Genomic DNA, 5809 nt, shown 5'->3' with positions numbered 1-5809 from the left:
GAGAAAACAACCGAATGGTTTCATCATGAGCGGCATAGATGATAACATCGTCAGAAGGGTGTGTCAATTGAATCTGCCTGGCAGCACAATCAAGCTGAGCCTTGTGCTTAGAAAGCCAGTCCATCCTGAGAATTAGATCAATATCCGAGTCACCAAGAACAAATGGTTTAGAAAGAATTTTGTAGTCTCCCATCTTGATAGAGACATCATGAACTACCGAGTTGGCCCTCATTGACTTCCCCGGAGAAACAACACCCAAGGGTTTATCCAGGTAAGACCAAGTAAAATCATTCTTTGCAAAGAACGATCTTGACATGAAACAATGCGATGCACTAGTATCAAATAAGACTTTTGCAGGAATATCATTAACTGGAAGATTACCCATTATCACGTCAGAAGAATCCTCTGCTTGCGCTGCATTCATCATATTCACCTTTGCAGACTTTGGATTATGCTTGACCACTGCATTGCTTGAAGATCTCACAAGAGGAGGAGGAGGAAGGCGCCTTTGATTGAAGCATTTGTTCGCATAGTGACCTTTCTGCTAGCACTTGTTGCAAGTCACTTCTGAGAGCGGACGATGATAAGGAGCATTTGACCTTGGAGCTTGAGACTGAGACTTGTTCTGATAGCCTGGGTTGGGTGGGTGGGAAGATCCACGACCACCTGAGTTCTTTTGTTGGTAAGGCCGACGAAACAAAGGAGGAGGAAGGTAGAACTTCTGCTGCTTAGCTGCCACTTGTGAGGAAGAAGAAGACTGGAGTGCATCCCCGATTATCTTCTTAGAAGCCTCACACTTGAGCTGAGCACCTTCTTGCTTGAGTGCCATATTGTAGAATTGATCAAACTGAGTAGGCTCAACAAGAACGAGAGCTAACTGCAGATCCTCTCTAAGGCCACCTCTGAATTGATAGATCATACTCTTCTCATCAGGAACATCTTGCTTAGCGAAGCGAGCAAGTTTCTGAAACTTCTTGTTGTATTCGTACACTGACATGTTGCCTTGCTTGAGATTGCGGAACTCCTCACACTTGCTCTCAACAACACTGGTAGGAATGTGGTGAGCTTTAAAGTCCCGACAGAAGTCAGTCCAAGTAATCACTCGACCTCCTCTGGAATCCTTGTATTGCTGGAACCAATCAGCTGCCTGATCCTTGAGCTGAAAAGAAGCGAACTTGACATAGTCCTCAGGCCTGACATTGCTGCATTCAAAATGCTTGTTGATATCCACGAGCCAATCATCAGCGTCTGTGGCCTCGGCACAGTAGCTGAAAGACTTCGACTGATTTGCAAGGAATTGGTTGAGGGTAGGAAATAGAGGCTGATGATTGAACTGCCCTTGACCTTGATTCCCTTGGTTGCCTTGGCCTTGGTTGCGCTCTTGCATGAGTTGAATCATCGTCTGGGCATTGGCGTTTGTGGCTGCCATCAAAGCTTGCCATGCCTCCGGAGGCGGAGGTGGAGGTGGAGGGTTCGCCTGACTCCCATCATTGCGTTCCGGATTCTGACGCGTTGGCGGAGCCATCCTGAAGAGGGTGACATCCGTTAGCATCTTGATAGACAGATAGACAAGTTGAATCAACGGATAGAAATTGCGACATATAGTCTTCACAACAAACATTCGAACAAAGATGAACGAATGAATTCCAAAGCAAACATCACACATCCATTAAGGTGAGAAGCCACTTGATAAGAGATTGATGAATGAAATAAACAAGGTACAACTGGAACAAATAAGTGGTAAGGATTACCCAATCACAAACCAAATATCCGCGGGAAGAAATGCTAGAGCTACTTGAATCCCACCTATAAACTCCTGAAACTTTCTGGTTATGCAATCAGGTGTTGGGGATACAGGGGAAGCAATATATCTCACCCAAACTAACAATCCCTACATCCAGCTGTATCCATCCATCAACACATAACCAAGAAACCTTCGGAAATCGTGTACCTCAACCTTCGAAAAGCATCTGTTATACGAGTTATGCCAATACTCCCGAACTCCCGCCCCAGTACTGGGTGGCGTCGAGGTTATCTCACCAACAACTGCATAAAAGAGATTTTCGATGTCGGCAAAACTCAGGTATTCCAGAACTGCAACGATAAAATTGTGACGACAACACCTCAGAGCTCAACTCCCCGGGTCAAAGCCACATAATAGACAGGAGGCACCAAAAACAATGTTCTCGTCACAAAACCATCGGAACGATTCCAGGATAATCGCGTGATCCTAAAAAATATTTAGTGAAATTTGAGAAGAGGACAGTCAAAACATCTACGTCAGGAGACCTCACCAGAGCGACGAAGGGACTGAGGAGTAAAAAGAATCCTACTCTCCGATATATATAATCCTAAGACTCAACACATTTTTGTTCTAGACTCAACATCGCCAGCAAACAATCAAGCAGGGGGCTCCTAAGTCGGGGATGGCTCTGATTACCAACTTGTAACACCCACGATGCGGCTATATCTCCCACGTGTCGAAGCACGACTTAGAGGCATAACCGCATAGTGGTTTTGTCGCAAGAAGGGTCATCTTCACACAATCCCATGTAATGAACAAGAATGGGATAAAGAGAGTTGGCTTACAATCGCCACTTCACACAATACATAATTAAGATCATACATCATTCAAATACACTCATAGACCGGCTACGGTCAAAATCAAATGAAGAGAAGACAACCCCAAATGCTAGATCCCCGATCGTCCCGACTGGGCTCCGTTACTGATCATCTGGAAATGAAACATAGTAACGACCAAGGTCCTCATCAAACTCCCACTTGAGCTTGGTTGCGCCATCTGCGCTGGTATCCTCGGCACCTGCATCTGTTTTGGTAGAATCTGTGAGCCACGGGGACTCAGCAATCTCGCACCCACGAGATCAAGACTATTTAAGCTCATAGGTAGGAAAAGGGGTAATATGGTGGAGCTGCGGCAAGCACTAAGCATATATGGTGGCTAACATACGCAAGTGAGAGCGAGAAGAGAAGCAACGCAACGGTCGAGAAGCTAGAAGCGATCAAGAAGTGATCCTGAAACTACTTACGTCAAGCATAACTCAAACCGTGTTCACTTCCCGGACTTTGCCGAGAAGAGACCATCATGGCTACACACACAGTTGATGCATTTTAAAGAAGTCAAGTGTCAAGTTATCTACAACCGGACATCAACAAATTCCCACCTACCTCATAACCGCGGGCACAGCTTTCGAAAGATAATATACCCTACAAGGGTGTCCCAACTCAACCCATCACAAGCTCTCACGGTCAACGAAGGATATACCTTCTCCCGGGAAGACCCAATCAGTCTCGGAATCCCGGTTCGCAAGACATTTCGACAATGGTAAAACAAGACCAGCAAAGCCGCCCGAAGTGCCGACAAATCCCGATAGGAGCTGCACATATCTAGTTCTCAGGGCACACCGGATAAGTGAAGCGTACAGGAACCGACGAATCCAAGTTGCCAAGGAATGGTCCCGCACGGTGCTCTAGTTTGGACCAACACTCGGAGGAGCACTTCCCGGGGGGTAAATAAAGATGACCCTCGGGCTCACGAAAACCCAAGGGAAAAGGCTTAGGTGGCAAATGGTAAAACCAAGTTTGGGCCTTGCTGGAGGAGTTTTATTCAAAGCGAACTGTCAAGGGGGTCCCATAAATCACCCAACCGTGTAAGGAACGCGAAATCAAGGAACATAACACCGGTATGACGGAAACTAGGGCGGTAAGAGTGGAACAAGTCACCAGGCATAAGGCCGAGCCTTCCACCCTTTACCAAGTATATAAGGTGCATTAATTAAACAGGAGATATTGTGATATCCCAAAATATCCATGTTCCGACCAGGAACAAACTTCATCTTCACCTGCAACTAGCAACGCTATAAGATGGGCTGAGTAAAAGCGGTGACATAGCCAAACAATGGTTTGCTAGGACAGGATGGTTAGAGGTTTGACATGGCAATAGGGAGGCATGATAAACAGTGGCAGGTAGAGCTAACATAGCGATAGAGCGAGTACTAGCAAAGCAAAGATAGAAGTGATATCGAAGGTATGGTCATCTTGCCTGCAAGGTTCTCAGAGTTGTCGAAGGCTTGATCCTTGTAAGCGTTCTCAACAGGTTCCTCGTGCACGTACTCGTCTCCCGGCTCTACCCAAAGCAAGAACACAAGCAATGGAACACAATAAATCACGGTGCAATGCACAAGCAACATGATGCAATACATGTCATGATATGCGAGATGTGATATGCAATGCGTATGCGTGCTCCGGGAGGAAAAAGGATGAACAAGGCATCAACTTGGCAAACCAAGTATGCCGCTGGAAAGATGAGATGATTTCGGTTGAAATCGATATAAAAATCACCGGGAACGGATGCACGGTTTGCAAATGACAAGCAAAATAAGAATGGCACAAAGCTGCGATTAACAGCACGATGCTACTTAGCATGCAACAAGAAACTATGCTACAGCACCCCAACATACAAACAAAGCATATGGCAGTGATCTACAGGAGATGCTTAACAAAATAGGAACACTGAGCTACGGCTAAATCACACCACAACAGGTTCAAACAAGCATGGCAAAAGAGCAAAAAAATATCAGGTTGGACATGGCATAAACAGCATCACGAAGCAATGTTCAGAGCAAGTTATCAACATGCTAGAAGAACTTATAATAGCAAAACAAGACATGACATGATTCTACTCAAAGCATAGATCAAAAGACCCTTACTGACCATGAGCCAAAAGGGACCAGAAGATATGATGGCACCCATGTAAACATAGCAAGTTTCGTTAACAGATTCAGCAAATAGAGCATGACATTGACAGAATTACGAAGACATCTTTGCGAGCTTGATGCACTCACTACAGAGAATTTCATGATAAACTAAGCATACATCCATCAATAAGACATGGCATAAAAGCTATACATGGCAAGAACAACATCATAGCATATACGGATCAACTACAACAACCTTGGCAAAATTGAATAACATGTAAACAATCTGTCAGGAAACATTTTGAAGCAAAAGTAGAGCACGAAAATGACATGCTAGACTACTCCATAATTGCAACCAGGGGCATGGATGGATAGATCATAACCATATGTTAAAAATATCCTTACTGAAGTATCTCAAAATATGCATGGATCTCTCTGTAGCATCATGTTTACATGGCATCAACATATCAGCAGAACAGAGACTAAAATCAGCAACATCACGAGGCCTAGTTTGCATGCTTGTGCTAGTCACCACATTGATCACAAAAATACATGGTAAGTACCTCTATAAATATGGCATGGCATAGTTCAAAACACATATAGGGCTCAAGTACATAAGATGCACACATCAATCATGACAAAAATGACAAAAGGGCATGTTCTGATAAGAATCTGAAACTAACATTATGAAGCACTCTACCAACTGCATTTCGGGCATCAAGATGAGCTCAAATGAATATGATGCAATGAGATGAAATGATGTACTCGTCGAGGCGAACAATTCAGTATGCTACACACCCAAAACTGAGCCACGGGTGCAAAGTTGTGGTGCGACGAACATGCAACAAAATTACTGACTGAAAAAGACTTGGTGAATTTTGGGGGAGAAGAAGTCAACCCTAGGATATGGATCTGGACCCGGCTCGGTGCGCGGATCAAGGCGGCGCCGGAGCCTCGCCGGAGATGCTGGAGAAGGCCAGAGAAGAGGCCTGGGCGGCCGGATCCGGGGCGAGGCCGGCCGGACCTGGCACCGGACGCCAAGGCAGGGGCTGGGCGGCGCCGGCGGCGACCAAGGCGACGACGGGCGCGGCGGA

The sequence above is a fragment of the Triticum aestivum genome, chromosome 5B, assembly GCF_018294505.1.
Source record: "Triticum aestivum cultivar Chinese Spring chromosome 5B, IWGSC CS RefSeq v2.1, whole genome shotgun sequence".
Taxonomy (NCBI): domain Eukaryota; kingdom Viridiplantae; phylum Streptophyta; class Magnoliopsida; order Poales; family Poaceae; genus Triticum; species Triticum aestivum.
Note: the sequence above shows the minus strand (reverse complement) of the source record.